The sequence below is a fragment of the Palaemon carinicauda genome, chromosome 33 (genome assembly GCF_036898095.1).
Source record: "Palaemon carinicauda isolate YSFRI2023 chromosome 33, ASM3689809v2, whole genome shotgun sequence".
NCBI lineage: Eukaryota > Metazoa > Arthropoda > Malacostraca > Decapoda > Palaemonidae > Palaemon > Palaemon carinicauda.
The window spans coordinates 69,338,816-69,356,257 of record NC_090757.1 but is presented as its reverse complement, the minus strand read 5'-3'; positions in this window follow the sequence as shown (position 1 = coordinate 69,356,257).

Sequence of the window (17,442 nt, the reverse complement as noted above, 5' to 3'; positions counted from 1 at the left end):
AACTTTAGATAATATCGGAGTTATAGAAATTGGGCGGTAATCAGTGGGACTTGAGCTACCACAAAAACATTTACATAGAGGAGTACCATTACCAATTCTCCAACAAGTGCTAAAAGCTCCTCTTCTTGCTAACTTGCGCAAAATAACGGATAACTTTGGAAATGAGAAATATAATGTCTTTATAAAAAACAAAGGAAAAATACCATTTGGGTCTACACCTCCTTAAGCATCATGGTCCATCAACAGAGCTTTAATCTCACGAGATCGAAAAGCTAAACTAGTTAGTTTAGCCTCAGGAAAACAGGAATGAGGAAGTTCAAGTTTTTTATTACTCTGTTTACTATCAAAAACCTCAGCCAAAAGGGTTGCCTTTACCTTTTGGACAGTGAGTGACTGAGCCATCTGGTTTAAGTAAAGGAGGAACTGTTGCATCTACACCAAAGAGTGCAGATTTAAGGGTAGACACCAATTTATGTTCCTGAGCTGTACAAGAAAGGGTTTCTTTTATGGTTAAATTGTACTCCTTTTCAGTTGAGGCATAAATTCTCTGAGCAAAAGCTCAAAGCTGAGTACAGTTGTTCCGAGTCAAATCTGATCTGTTACCCTTCCAAAGGCGATAGACCTCCTGCTTTTCCAAATAAGCACGTCTACAATCATCTTTGAACCACGGTTTGTCCTGAACTCGGTACCTTACCACAGGAGAAGGGATATGCCTATCAATTATGTTGACTAGATTCTCATTCAAAGGGACAACAAGATCTAAAATACTATATAATTGTGACCAATTCAAACACAAAAGATTATGCAAAATCCCATTCCAGTCTGCTTGGGATTTCATATAAATTTTACAAGAGTAAGATATATCAGGGACAGGCTGCTCAGTCTTCACTACTAATGAAATCAAGGCATGATCAGATTCACGACTGGAGAACCAACCTTACTAGCTATAACGCCATGGGAGTCAGTGTATACGAGGTCCAAGCAATTACCAGACCTGTGAGTAGCTTCATTTATGATTTGCTCACAGCTTGATTCAGAGGCAAAGTCTAAAGCTCATAAGCCATGGCGATTGGTAAGAGAGATAGAACTTAACCACTCCCTATGGTGAGCATTAAAATCGCCAACAAAGAGAAAAGAAGCCTTTCCATCATCTTCTTGTATCTTAGCCATATTGGTAAGAAGACAATCGAAGATAGAATCATCCATGTCTGGATTCTGGTAGATCGAACACAAATAAAAGTTGTTATGCCTGCCACAAACTTTTATTACCTGAATCTCATGACATCCAGATTGATAGCAGAACTTATGAGAAGCAAGGTAGTTCTCATAAATTATGTATATGTATATATATATATTTTTGGGCTCAAGCCATGTCGTCCTGATGGAAGTTCCTATAGGGTAGCTTCCTAGGGTATATTACAACTACGGCGATATTCCCAGAGAATTTACCTTAAGGTACCCAGAATTCTAACTCCTGGAGCGAATATCCCTCATGAAAGGGATATCGAAACATATCAGAGGACGTATTCTTGACACGCCACATGGCAATCTGCACCCCAAACAGAGATTACGTATCGAGGGGTCAATTGGCAAGAAACGAAAACGGGAAAGAAAAAGGGGGAGCCGCTCCCAAGGCTCCCTATTCTCCAGTTTCGTAAGCGTGCCTGGCGCCATCTGTATTCCTTTTTGCGTAGCTTAACAACTCTGTGTTTTTTCCTGTGTTTCTCGCAGATCTTGGATTTACTCAGCTTTTCATGGCTTCTCCAACTTCGTCGGCCTCTGATAAGTTGAGTACCATGTCTTTTATGTATAAATGTAGGCTCTTGGTAAATTTTTAAGTGATTAATAGGATTAATCTTTGTTACAAGAGCCGTAGCCTACCGGAGGCGTCATGGACGCTGTCGCTCGCTAGGTATGAATTTTAGTTAGCCAGAGCGACATTCCCGGTTGTTTTGCTTTAATAAATTTTAGCTATTTAGCGTTACATAGGATTTCCTTTTGTGCTTTAGTATTATTTTGGCGAAGTATTCGCCAACTCTGGCCTACGCTAGGCCATGTAGCCTAGTTGTTTGGTCCTAGTACTTCATGCCTGATTCTGGTTTTTCCGGGTGTATTAAAATTTTATTGAAGCTTTAGGCTGTTTTTTTATACTTTTAAGATTATGTTGAATATTTCCAAGATAGTATACGAGTGAGTTTCGGTGATTTAGGTAATCGATTCTCTTGGTGCCTAGGCTAAGTTGCTTATGGAGCCTTAGTATACTTTCTCATACTCCCCGGTTGCTTTCTTTTCTTCGGAGAAGGTATGCAATCCCTTTCCCTCTGTTTAAGCCTTGGGCTTATCCCTAAGTGGTTTATCTGAATTAACTTTCGATGAAACTATACTGGGGTGTTACTGTACCTTCCTGTTCCTGTAAGTCTGGTTTCAGAGAGGGACAGAACAACAGAGTTTTTAGTCTGAGTCTGTGTTTGTCTGGCTTGGGGTAGAGTCTCCCTCGCTGGCCTGACACAGACATAGGAGGCTTAGCCTCCTTAGGTCACTACCGAAGGTTTCTGTACGAGATGATTCCTTCTTTTGTGATCTAGCAGACTAGTCCTTGTTGCTGTTTTCGGGGGAGGATAAGATTCTTTCCCTGGGAGTAGCAACACCTTCCTAGCTTTGGTTCTCTGGGATCTGGCAAGTATTGCTTGGCTACGGGTGATCCTTCACTAAAGCAAGGTTGGTAGGACCCTCTTTTGTCCCTTCCCCCTCTTTCTCCGTAATGGCCTAGCCATTACAGTACTGTACGTCATTCTACATCTGGACCTAGGATAGGTTAGGATGTGGAATTGACTCAGTCCCTTGCCGGCCGGCAGACTCTGCCGGCCGGCGAGGGTCTTCTGCTTTGAGTGCTGCCCGGACCTCCCTTGGTCCCTCATCCATGCCTGCCTGTAGAGCCAGACGGCATTGGTCAGGAAACCTGAATTAGATTCTCCCCTTCCTTATATGCACTCTTTCGGATTGCCGGGCTTGGAGGTAGTGTACGCTCTTATCCCGGCATCCAATCTGTCTTCTTCTAGTGCTGTACCCGACCCGGCTACCGGCCTATGAGGCCGGCTGCCGGGCAGTCGTAGTCCTCTGGTTCTTTTGCTGCCGGCCGGCATCGGTTGTTTACCTTTGCCGGCCGGCTAATGTCAGCCTTGTCTGCCGGTCGCTATGAGCAGTGGCCGGCAGCCGGGTACTACCTTGTGTAGTTGCCGGCCGGGAGTCATTTCCAGCAGACATTGGCAGTTGCCGGCCGACATTGGCAGTTGCCGGCCGGCAAGGGGTCATATAAAGACTGTTATGTCCGGCTGAGGAAGGAACCAGCTTCAAAGGAGGAGACAGAGCCGAAGGAGGTCATAGTGATGGACCATGCTAAGGCTCAAGCTTTGCTTTCATCCTCGATGAAAGAGAGGGGCTTCTCGAACTCAAAGGTAGCTGCATTGAGTAAGAAGCTCCCTTCCTCTGTGTCCTCTCCTGCTAGAGCCTTCCCCTTTTTACTGAAAGGGTTTGCGGCTGTACTAAAAGCAGTCGAAGCAGGCAAGCCTTGCCCCTCCCTGGAGGAGTGTAAACCCTTGTTGCTGGCCCTGCCTATGGACCACAAAGACTGGAAGGACGTCCATCTTACGTTCTCAATTGGGAAGTTGGAGGCTGATATTGCCGGACGTCAGTTCGGCGAGGACCTCCCTAAGCTGTCTGACTTTCTTTTGCGGAGAGAGCTCGAGACAAAAGAAAGACTGGCTGCCTCAATGTCTCTTCAGACTACTCTCGAGACGATGGCAAGTGACCCCAAGGTCCATGAAATGTTCATGGTAGTGGCCAAGACTCATCTGGCCACAGTGACGAAGGATCTTTATAGCTTCGTCAGGGCAAGGAGAGCTTGTAGGGAGTTCGTGTTCACATCGGCTACGGTGAGGCACGAGCCAAGGAAACTAATCTCCTCCAACATTTGGGGCAAAGACCTTTTCCCTACCGAATTGGTCAAAGAAGTTGTTGATAAGGCCGCCTCGGAGAATAGAAACCTTCTCCAGAAGTGGGGCCTGGCTATCAAAAGAAAGTCTTCCCCGGATGAGGGTCCTCAACCAAAGAGGAAGACTATGAGGACTAGGCTACCATCTCGGCCAGCCAAGCCTCTTAGACAGCAACAGCAACTGCAATTGCCATTGCCTTCAGTGCCTCAGATGGTGGCACAAACCCCGACCACTTTCCAGTGGGTACCCCAGGCTGTGTCGACACAGTCATGGCATTCACCCAAACGTTCGAAGGGCAGTCTACTTCCTTTCGAGCAAAGCCTAGAGGACCAGCCAAGGCTCGTCTAGGCGCCCCTCAAGGGGAAGAGGATTCAGGGGTGGTTGCGGTCAGGGAGGCAAGACCTCAGGGCGGCAGTCCAAGTGAGATGATGCCGGTAGGAGGGAGACTTCAGAATTTTCGGGATCGGTGGACCTTCGATCCCTGGGCCCACAGCCTACTCAAGAATGGACTGGGCTGGAGCTGGTAGAGCACTCAACCCCCGTGCCCTCGGTTTTTCCAACACTCCACCCCTGTTCTGGAGGAGTACGTTCAAGAACTGTTGGAGAAAAAAGTGATTCGAAGGGTGAAGTCCATCGAATTCCAAGGGAGGCTGTTTTGTGATCCCAAGAAAGACTCGGAAAAGCTCAGAGTCATTCTGGACTTGTCGCCACTCAACAAGTTCATAGTGAATTGCAAATTCAAGATGCTAACACTGCAACACATAAGGACATTACTGCCCAAGAGGGCATATTCCGTCTCTATAGACTTGTCAGACGCCTATTGGCACGTTCCAATCAACCGTCGACTCTCCCCCTACCTAGGGTTCAGGCTACAACGAAGACTATACGCCTTCAGAGCCATGCCATTCGGGCTAAATATAGCCCCAAGGATTTTCATGAAGCTTGCGAGCGTAGCTCTCAAACAATTACGCCTAAAGGGAATTCAGGTAGTAGCGTACCTGGACGACTGGCTGGTGTGGTCAGCATCCGAGACAGAATGCTTGCAAGCTTCCAGTCAAGTGATCCAGTTCCTAGAGTATCTAGGCTTCAAGATCAACAGAAACAAGTCTCGACTTTCTCCATCTCAAAAGTTCCAGTGGCTGGGAATCCACTGGGACCTAATGTCACACCGTTTCTCCATCCCGACGAAGAAAAGGAAGGAGATAGCGGGTTCTGTCAAGAGACTTCTAGATTCCGAAAGGATATCAAGACGCGAACAGGAGAGGGTACTGGGCTCTCTCCAGTTTGCTTCGGTGACAGACCCAGTGCTAAGAGCACAGCTAAAGGATGCAACTGGAGTTTGGAGAAGTTATGCATCAAACGCGCGAAGAAATCTGAGAAGACCAGTTCCGCTTCGGCTACGTACTCTTCTCAGGCCTTGGTCCCAAGCCAGACATCTAAAGAAGTCGGTTCTTCTTCAGCCACCTCCCCCGTCGGTGACGATTCACTCAGACGCCTCGAAGGAGGGATGGGGAGGTCACTCTCATCGGAAAAAATTCCAGGGGACTTGGTCCAAGCTATTCAAGACCTTTCACATAAACTTTCTAGAAGCTATGGCAGTGCTCCTTACCTTAAAGAAAGTCTCCCCACGTCACTTGATCCACATAAGGTTGGTGATGGACAGCGAGGTAGTTGTGAGATGCTTGAATAGACAAGGATCGAGGTCACCACCTCTCAACCAGGTGATGTTGGCCATCTTCCGATTGGCGGAAGAGAAGAAGTGGTACCTGTCGGCAGTTCACCTTCAAGGAGTCCGCAATGTGACAGCGGACGCTCTATCCAGGTTCACACCGATAGAGTTGGAATGGTCCTTAGACGCAGGATCATTCTCCTTCATTCTGAATCAAGTACCAGAACTGCAGATAGACCTCTTTGCGACGAAAGACAACAAGAAGTTGCCCCTGTACGTGTCCCCGTACGAGGACCCCTTAGCGGAAGCAGTGGACGCGATGTCCCTTGACTGGAACAGATGGTCCAGGATTTATCTGTTCCCTCCTCACAACCTTCTGTTGAGGGTCCTCAACAAACTGAGATACTTCAAGGGGGTAGCGGCAACAGCGGCCCACAAGTGGCCGAACAGCGTGTGGTTCCCCCTGGCATTGGAACTACGGCTGAAGTTTCTACCGCTACCAGATCCAGTTCTGACCCAGCGAGTCCAGAAGTCGACTGTCTGCGGTTCATTACAGAAAACCCGGACCCTGCAGCTCATGATTTTCTCTGCCTAGCGGTGAGAAAGCGTTTCGGGATTTCGAAAGCCAGCATAGACTTCCTAGAGGAATATAAGTGCAAATCTACTAGAAGGCAATATGAGTCATCTTGGAGAAAATGGGTGGCCTTTGTTGAACAAAAAGTGAAACTTTTTTTCACTTTGTTCTTTTTAACTTTTAACTTTTGAGTGTTGTATCCACCCTTTATGGTCCTTGATTTTCTACTTTGCTAGTTTCAAAATTCTAAGTTTCTTTTTTGTTTTTGGGAAAAGTTTAAATTTTTAATAATGGTTAGTTTGTGTTCTTGCTTTGGAGACACTTTCAGTTTCAGTATGTTATGTTTTAAGTTTGTGAAAGCATCAATAGTTTGCAACCATAAAATTCCTCATTTAAAATGATAGTTTAATGCTAGAGTTTTGAGACTGAACGAAAACCTTTACTTCACCTCAAAAGTTTACTTCTAGTCCCAGCGTTTGAAGACGGCAGTGCATTTTCACTCAGCAGCTGAGAAGGGCGTGTTAACTTTAATATGGAGCATTAAGTGACTAGTGTGACCGTTGGTCGAGGATGATCCTGCTTGGAAGTGCGAGCACTTGGATTACTTCTTAAGGCTACTATACCATGGAGTTGCATCGATTTTTTAATTAACAACGACAGCTGCAATTGACCTAGAGAGGCTTGCTTAGAGTGGAGGTATGTTGCAAACCACATTGATGCTTGTGCCTTGTAAATTTCACTCGAGTAACTCATTCACTTTGAATGAATTGTCTCCTTAACCTGAACCATAAAATATCATCCAAAGGACCAACCATATTGTTTTCATTTAGAGTTTATTGCCGGTTTAACTACTTATATTTGTGAAGTGTCTTGTTTTATTCGGCTCGTTCGAGTTCATATTTGCTTCATGCATTTATTATATTGACTGGCAGTTAAATAGTTTTGTTGATATATTTTCGTATATTTGCTCTCTATTAATAGAGCGTATTTATGACATATTTATAGATCCTGAGGACTTTTCTGGTATTGGGGGTTATTAGTGAGGTCGCATCATCGGTCTTCATATAAGGACGGATACCTCGCTTAAATACCAAGAAGCAATAAGACCATCTACGATCCTTAGCCATTTTCTTCAATACATATTTCAGTGATAGTTCTGTTTATGTAAATAAATATTTGAATTTGCTCTTGATTATAATTTATTGCCATTGATAATTTTTTAAACCTCCAGTATTTTGAAAATGGCGCCCAACGTGGGGCAGGTTAAAGGTCTTTTGCTTCATGGTGTTCTTCCTCGTCGGGGTCAATCTTTCGATCACGGTCACACATTTTTTTGCTTCGTTAATATTTTACTTGTCTATTATTTTGCTGTGTTGGTCATATTCTTTGTGAATATTCGCGAATTTGCATAGGTTATATTTCCTTCGATAACGCTTTGCTTAATTTCTGAATTTGCTTATGGGTTTATTCCATTATATATTGCACATTTCTACTTTTTAAGTTTTAGCTGAATTTACATGCAATATGGAGAAGTTGAAGGCTATTAAGATTTCATGTGGTCATTGTCGAACACAGGTGACCAAAAAGTGTGACAGTGTAAGGCTTAAATATGGTACTCTCACCGAGCAAGAAAGGATTAGTTTTGTATTATCCCTTCAAAATTTAAAAACAAAGTTAGATAGTTTGGACTCTCAGATAGTGGATATGCTTTTCAGTGAAAAAAAGGATGAATCTGATATCAAAGAAGAACTCGATTGTTGTGCTATTTATACGGATAATATTTTATCATCATTAGCCATGCTCGAGAAAGTCACTGCAGAAATTCCCTTGCCTAGTAACCCTTCTCCTAATATTAAATACCCATGTTTGCCTCTTCCTGTATATAATCATTCTGAGGGGGAAAGCATAGAAAAAATTTTTTAAGGATTTTGAGAAGGCTATGGAGACAATGAAAGTAGACTCTTATCTTAAATTTATTTATCTCCAAAATCAATTAGGTAAACAGCCATTAGCTCTTGTGAAATCTTTATCTTCTACTGAACAGAATTATGAGGACGCCAAAGCCTTGTTACAAAAAGCTTTTGGTTCTGAATTAGGTCAGAAATTTGAAACTAGGCTTGCCCTTTCAGGATTAAAATTAACGTATGACTCTGACCCATATGGCTTTATTGGTAAGATGAGAAGCATTAAAAACTCATTTGCTGCACTTGCAATAACCATTGATGATGTCTTGCAATATTTCTTTTGGGATGCTATGAATGATGGTCTTAAATTACAATTAACTCAAATTACAAATAAAAACAAACTTTTGCTTAAGGATATTGAGGATAATATTTTTGAGGCCACAGAGCGTTACCTTGGGGTTCAGAAAAGATATCAGGAGAAGAAAGTTAATTGTAAAGTTCAGTCAGATGCTAGATCAACATTAAGTTTCGCTAGTAACGTACAGGTTGACTCTTCCAGTGCAGTGAAATTAAAGGGTTGTATTTTGTGTAGGGACGAAAATGGTTCCGAAAATGCTGATCATCCAGTTAACAAGTGTAAGGTTTATGCCTCTCCAAAGGCAAAGGTCGAAAGGCTGCTTAAGCTGAATGCTTGCACTAAATGTGCTAATCCTCATAAAACAAGTGCATGTAGATTCAGGTTCTTGAGAAAATGTAACAAATGTAACGATTGGCATTTCAGTTTTTTGTGTGATGATGTTAAAGTTGCTACTGATAACGTCAATAAAGAAAAGGGCTTTTCCCTTGGAGCAACAAATGGTATGATAAGCATAGATTGCAATAAGGTCCTTTCACATACTGGGGCTTCCATTTTACCCACTTTCTCGGTTGTTTTGTCTAATAATGAGCAAATGCGTTGTCTTAAAGACAGTGGTTCTCAGCTTAATTTTATTGATGCTGAATTTGCAAAGCGAAGTAATTTGGAAGTATTGGAGTCAAATTTCAGTGTCACTGTAAGAGGTATTAATTCTCAAAGAAAATTGTTGACTAATGTTGTTCGTGTTAATTTAAATAATAATGTGAACAGTTTTTGTGTGGAAGCAGTCTGCCTTCCAGAAATCAATACAAAGCTAATTCTTCCAGGTTTGAGTCGAATTGTTGAAAGATTTATGGAAAAGGGATATAAATTTGCAGACAAATTTTTGGCAAAAGGGGAGGATATGATCTCTGATATTAAGTTCATACTTGGAACTCATTCTATTCATTGTTTACCAGAAATAACGAAATTGTTTGGCTCTGGTGTTCCCTCTGCATATTTGGAAACTTCCCTTGGTATTATGCTTTCTGGAAATGTTAATGAATACCTGAGAAATTTGCAAAGTATTCCTCACAGCAGTAATTCTACAAGGAATCCAAGCGTATTACTTAGTCATTCTGAGGCTGATTCAGTGACTATTATTGAGCCGGAGAAAGGTCATTCCCCTAATACTGAATGTATTTCTGCTGAAGTAAATTATGCTGTACTAGATGATAAAGGTAATCTTGTTCAATCTGAACTAAAAAAGGCTACAGATGCTGTTCTCTCTGAACATTGTTCTCAGATATTAAATTATGATAAAACTTTGTATAATGAATCTTGTGTCAGAAATGATGTGCATTTGATAAATTATGTTTTGAATTCTGTTACACGCAGTGATGATGGGAGACTAGTGCTTCCTATATTATGGAACAAGAAAGTGTCTCATCTTCTTGGTAAAAATCAAACTCTTTCAAAGTTGGTTCTGAAGTCTAACTTTAAGAGATATCACAAAGATGGTAAGTCTCTTGGAATGATAGACAATGTTTTCAGAGAACAAGAGTATCTAGGTATAATAGAGAGGGTAGATAATCTATCTCAATTCCTGGAGGAGCACCCTAGTTTTTCCTTTTTGCCACACATGCCTGTATTCAGGTTCGAAAAGGAGAGTAGCAAATGTAGAAATGTTTTTCTGTCTAATATTTGTGAAAATGATCCCTCAAAGCCTTTAACAGTCAGCCACAACCAGGCAATGTTAGCGGGCCCTTGCCTTAATAAGAAAGTATCTACTTCTATACTGCAATTGAGATTTGATAGCAATGTCCTGTGCTTTGACTTGAAAAAAACCTTCTTGCAAATTGTGCTGCCTGAATCTAATCAGCAAAAGCTTTTGTTTTATTGGTACCGAAATGTTGCCAAGAATGATTTTTCATTGATAGTGTACAAACATGTTCGGCTTCCTTTTGGTCTTAGACCTAGTCCTGCTTTACTGCTTTTAGCTTTATATTATATTCTCATGTTTGATATAAAGAATGACTCGCTACAAATTAGGAATTTGAAGAGAAATATTTATGATTTATGTTATATGGATAATTGCGCGATTTCATTCAATGACCCTGTCAAATTGAAATGGGCCTTCGATAATTTGAAGCAGATTTTTGAGCCTTATGGATTTGAAGTACAACAGTTTATGACAAATTGTAAATCTTTGCAGAGTTTCATTGATGGAGAAACTGGTGAGAAGTCGACCCTTGTGACCAAGCTTTTTGGATTGCTTTGGAATACAGAGACTGATTCTTTGTCCACCCAGAAATTAGTTTTGGATAAGAATGCTTCATCTAAAAGGCAGATTTTGAGTTCAATTGCATCAAATTTTGATATCTTTAATTTTTTTGGACCTTTACTAAATAGAGCTAGAATATTCATGCATTCTTTGCAGTGCAATAAAGAAATTGGTTGGGACAATAGGCTATCTGAGGATCTGCTAAGAGAATGGAATAATATTGCTAAGCAGCTAAATTCTTCTCCAACGATTTCAGTTAATAGATTTGTTGGTAGGAGAGATGATAGGTATAATTTGATTGCATATACAGACAGTTCTAGAAGCATTTACGGCTGTGTTGTGTTCTTATATAATTTGAGAACTAAAAAAACAAACTTTGTCATGGCCAAGAACAGATTAGTTAACAAACAGCTAGAATCTAAATCCATACCTTCTCTTGAATTTCAGGCAGTTTCTTTAGGAACTGAAGTATTACATGTTATTAGAAGAGAATTAAGTGGTTCTAATTGTGTTGAGCCTATTAACATAGTAGGGATGGATCTATACACAGATAGTCTAGTTTGCTTACATTGGTTATCAGCACATGTTACAAGGTTTGATAAATTACGTAATTTGAGCATCTTTGTGAAAAATAGATTAGATAGTATCTGCAGAATGTGTGAAGAATTTCCTATTAAGTTTAAATTCTATGCAGGCTCTAAAAACCCAGCTGATGCAATCACCCGACCTCTCTCTTATAAGCAATTAATGAACTCTAATTTTTTCAGTGGTACTGTTGCTGATGCAGATATTGATGTTTTCGCAAGTGATATGATTGAAGTTACCATTCCTAATACATTGCTCAGAGAAGAAGGTATAAGTTCTTCTCTTGAAAGTAGTAACGTTCATGTTGCTACAGAGTCTGTGGTTGGAGAGGATATAAACCATTTGGTTTCTATGGATTCCTTTTCAGGCTTCAAGAGTATAGTTTCAGTCCATAGGTATGTGATAAGGTTTATTAATAACCTGAAAATTGCAGTAAAGATGAGGGACCCAAGTAAATATTCACATCTTAATTGTCTTACTGATGAAGAAACTTTGTCAGAAGCTTATAACTTTGTAATCCACAGAGACCAGCAGATTCACTTTCCAGAAGTTTTTAAATATTTTGCACGGTCTTGTAATGCAGTTAGAGAGATCCCTAATATAATCAGCCAACTTAATATTTATCCAGATCACAATGGTATATTGCGTGTTAGAAGTAAGACTGCACGCTGGAAGGACAGAGATAAATTTATGTTCTCGCCTATCCTTTTGTCAAAGGATAGCGCCCTGACCAAGAAATTAATCTTGGAAATGCATAAAATGACAAACCATGCTGGCATCTACTCATTGTTGACCGAATTTCGGAAAACTTTTTGGGTTTCACATTTCTTTTCAACTGTAAAGAAGATTTTGAAAGAATGTATAAACTGCAGACGATTTCACAGACATGCAGTCAAATTGAATCAAAGTCCATACAGAGATTTTAGGTTGAAACCTCCCAATATTCCCTTCAGGTCTATTTTCCTGGACTATCTTGGCCCGTATTATATTAAGTACCAAGGGGTTAAAACAAAAATTTGGTTGCTTTGTATAACGTGTTTGTGGTCTCGAGCTATAAATTTAAAATTATGCTTTGACATGACTGTACCCACATTCTTGAGAGCACTTCAGTTACATATATGGGAGTATGGTACTCCACAATTGTGCTTTTCAGATATGGGATCTCAAATTGTTGCAGGTACTAATTTAATTTCTGATTTTTTAAGGGACCCAGATACTGTGCAATATCTAGAGGAACATGGAATGAGGGCTGTAGAATTTGAGCAATACTACAAAGGCTGTAACCAACTTGGATCACTTGTGGAAAATTGTGTTAAATTAGTTAAAAGACTTATATATGGTTCAGTTCGAAATACTGTATTGAATTCTCTTGATTTTGAGTTTCTCATAGCAGAGACTGTACATTTAGTTAATCGCAGGCCAATTGCTTTTCATGAGTCTTTAAGAGATAATAATCCAAATGAAGTCATTCCTGCTGCAATAACACCTGAAATTTTGCTAAAGGGCTATGAGTTCGTGTCTTTGAGCATCATTCCTAATTTGCAACCTCTTCCAGATTCCGACCCTTCATGGACTCCTTCCAAGGATCCAATAGAGCATATTAAGGACAGTTATAGTAAATTGCGCAAGTCTCGTTCATGTTTAAAAGACATTTATAACTCTGAATTCCTTGCAAAACTTGTGCATCAAGCCACTAATGTGGGTTCTAGATACAAGCCAGTATCGCACAAGAATTTGCAAGTTGGTGATATAGTTTTACTAAAAGATGTTCATTTGAAACCTGCAAATTATCCTATGGGAATCGTTAAAAGCGTTCAGATGAACTCAATTGGTGAAACCACTGTTGCAACAGTAATGAAGGGAAACAAAGAAAGAGTAAATAGACACTCTTCATCATTAATTCCTCTACTGAGTATTAATGAATATTCTCATTCTAAAGTAGTGCATAGGCAAGAGGATGAGCATTCCAATGAAGATCTTCCATTAAAGAGGTCTAAAAGATTGGCTGCTTTGAAAGGCGTACGGAAAACGAAAAATCTTTATCTTCATGGAGATGCTTAATATTCATTACTTGTACCTTGTAAATAATTCTTGTATATATTTAATTGTATGGGACATATTTAATTGTATGGGACATATTTAATTGTATGGGACATATTTAATTGTATGGGACATATTTAATTGTATGGGACATGAGGTTTTTTTCTACGACTGATAAATAAAAATTACATTTCTTCCGACACTAAAACAGTTGAAATTGAATGTCTTTGCTGGGAGTGTTGAAAAAATAGTGAAACTTTTTTTCACTTTGTTCTTTTTAACTTTTAACTTTTGAGTGTTGTATCCACCCTTTATGGTCCTTGATTTTCTACTTTGCTAGTTTCAAAATTCTAAGTTTCTTTTTTGTTTCTGGGAAAAATTTAAATTTTTTATAATGGTTAGTTTGTGTTCTTGCTTTGGAGACACTTTCAGTTTCAGTATGTTATGTTTTAAGTTTGTGAAAGCATCAATAGTTTGCAACCATAAAATTCCTCATTTAAAATGATAGTTTAATGCTAGAGTTTTGAGACTGAACGAAAACCTTTACTTCACCTCAAAAGTTTACTTCTAGTCCCAGCGTTTGAAGACGGCAGTGCATTTTCACTCAGCAGCTGAGAAGGGCGTGTTAACTCTTCACTAATATTTTTCACCAATCCAGCGTAAATTTTAATATGGAGCATTAAGTGACTAGTGTGACCGTTGGTCGAGGATGATCCTGCTTGGAAGTGCGAGCACTTGGATTACTTCTTAAGGCTACTATACCATGGAGTTGCATCGATTTTTTAATTAACAACGACAGCTGCAATTGACCTAGAGAGGCTTGCTTAGAGTGGAGGTATGTTGCAAACCACATTGATGCTTGTGCCTTGTAAATTTCACTCGAGTAACTCATTCACTTTGAATGAATTGTCTCCTTAACCTGAACCATAAAATATCATCCAAAGGACCAACCATATTGTTTACATTTAGAATTTATTGCCGGTTTAACTACTTATATTTGTGAAGTGTCTTGTTTTATTCGGCTCGTTCGAGTTCATATTTGCTTCATGCATTTATTATATTGACTGGCAGTTAAATAGTTTTGTTGATATATTTTCGTATATTTGCTCTCTATTAATAGAGCGTATTTATGACATATTTATAGATCCTGAGGACTTTTCTGGTATTGGGGGTTATTAGTGAGGTCGCATCATCGGTCTTCATATAAGGACGGATACCTCGCTTAAATACCAAGAAGCAATAAGACCATCTACGATCCTGAGCCATTTTCTTTAATACATATTTCAGTGATAGTTCTGTTTATGTAAATAAATATTTTAATTTGCTCTTGATTATAATTTATTGCCATTGATAATTTTTTAAACCTCCAGTATTTTGAAAAGCCTTTGTCAAGGCAAAGAATCCGCAGGAGATCTCGACTGACTTCTGCTTATCTTTCTTCATCCACCTCCATGGTCAAGGGTTGGCAGCTAACACGATTTCGGCGTGTAAGTCTGCTTTGACAAGACCCATTCTATATGCCTTCCAGGTCGACCTAGGTAACGAGATCTTTAATAAAGTTCCAAAAGCCTGCGCTAGGCTCAGACCTTCAGCACCTCCATAGCCCATTTCATGGTCTTTAGACAAAGTTCTTCATTTCACTTCTCGGTTGAGCAATGAGGAGTGTGCGTTAAAGGATTTGACACAAAAAGTTATTTTCCTATTTGCACTCACCTCCGGGGCCAGGGTTAGTGAGATTGTAGCCCTCTCGAGAGAGGCAGGCCGTGTTCAGTTCCTGGATGGGGGAGAACTGAACCTGTTTCCGGATCCTACGTTTCTCGCCAAGAATGAGTTACCCACCAACAGGTGGGGTCCCTGGAAAATCTGCCCTCTGAAAGAAAATGCATCTCTATGTCCAGTAGAATGCCTAAAGGTCTATCTTCGTAGAACTTCAGACTTCAAGGGTGGTCAACTATTCAGGGGAGAAATATCAGGCTCAAATTTATCTCTGAATCAACTCAGAGCGAAAATCACATATTTTATTCGCAGAGCGGATCCTGACAGTACACCAGCAGGTCACGATCCGAGGAAAGTTGCCTCATCCTTAAATTTCTTTAATTGTATGGATTTTGAACATCTCCGTTCATACACTGGCTGGAAGTCTTCCAGAGTATTCTTTCGCCACTATGTGAAGCAAGTAGAGGAACTAAAGAGATCTGTGGTAGCAGTGGGTCGCGTCATTAACCCTACTGTTTAACTCTGCGAGGAACAGTGGTTTTAATTGGGACGATTAATTCCAAGGCGAGTGTGTAGTTACATACTGTACTACAAACTAAGTGAGGGCACTGAGTTGCCCACGTAGACTGTTCCATTTCCAAGGTGAACCTAGCATAAGTGCAGACATGTGTGCCGAGCGTTTCTAACGCTAATGTGATTGATTTGTAATACAGACTTTTATGACTTTGATACCTCGGTATCTTCAGAGTGGCATTTGTTGTGAACCTGTCTATTTATTGTCTGTCAATGAACTTGTTCTTGAGACCCTTGCGTCTCCTTCACCTGTGTCAATTTATTGGTATAATTGATCATTCATTCTATGTATTTTATCTGGGATAATTCTAATAGAATTGTTCCTTTATGCAAGCTATGTTGCATTGGTTTATGCTTTCCCTTAACGGAAGGACTCCGTCCCATAAGGGGACGGTGGCGGTTTTACAAGTTTCCTCCTATGCGGATATAAACCTTTGTCCAATACAAGTATTGTGCGGAGAACTGGTCGATATTTCATATTGACGCAGTGGTTCTTTATAAACTATGCTTTACTTAGTATAGGGTGAGACCACTATATTAGCTTGCCTGGTATTCATACATAGGTATATGTACTCTTCGAGACTTTTCCAGAGTCTAGTAGGACTCTTCCCTGTAGGGGGTAGGAAGCTCTAACAGGGTTTATAGTTAGTTGAAAAGATGTATAACGGTAACATCTTAGGTCTCTAGGTCTAGTCGACCGGGGAAAAATTACCTCCGGGGAGTACGGCACGTTCTGAGAATCCACAGATACAGTAATGCTCTGGTATACTTCCATCAGGACGACATGGCTTGAGCCCAAAAAACGGATTTTGAGCGAAGCGAAAAATCTACTTTTGGGTGAGATGGCCATGTCGTCCTGATGGACCCGCCCTTCCCTTTCTATGAAAGGGCTGTAGGACCCCTCCCTACATACAGTATCTGTAGCACCTCGTGTACGCTACAAGGAATACAGATGGTGCCAGGATTGGCGCCAGGCACGCTTACGAAACTGGAGAATAGGGAGCCTTGGTAGCAGCTCCCCCTTTTTCTTTCCCGTTTTCGTTTCTTGCCAATTGACCCCTCGATACGTAATCTCTGTTTGGGGTGCAGATTGCCATGTGGCGTGTCAAGAATACGTCATCTTATATGTCGTGATATCCCTTTTATGAGGGATATTCGCTCCAGGCGTTAGAATTCTGGGTACCTTAAGGTAAATTCTCTGGGAATATCGCGGTAGTTGTAATATACCCTAGGAAGCTACCCTATAATAACTTCCATCAGGACGACATGGCCATCTCACGCAAAAATAGATTTTTCGGTTCGCTCAAAATCCGTTATATATATATATATATATATATATATATATATATTTATGTGTGTGTATATATATATATATATATATATATATATATATATATATATATATATATATATATATATATATATATATATATATATATATAAATATATGTTTTTTCAAAAAGGCTCATAAAAGAAACACAGGAAATATGAATAAATCACACTATATTTCGGTCAATAAACATCGACCCTCTTCAGGATGTAAAGTACAAGTGAGGCTTACAGTGGAGAGTGACGGTTTATATATGAAAGCAAAAGGGTGTGTTCAATTGTTCTATAGTTGTTATAATTGCTGGAAGGATTAGCCAAATTTAATTACATCCAGGTGCGTGTTCTTATTGTTGAGCCGCTTGGAGGAAGTCTTGACCTCTGATGCATGTCTGGTGGTCGGTCTCCGTGGATTATCTTCTTAATGATAGGGTTGAGAAGAGTA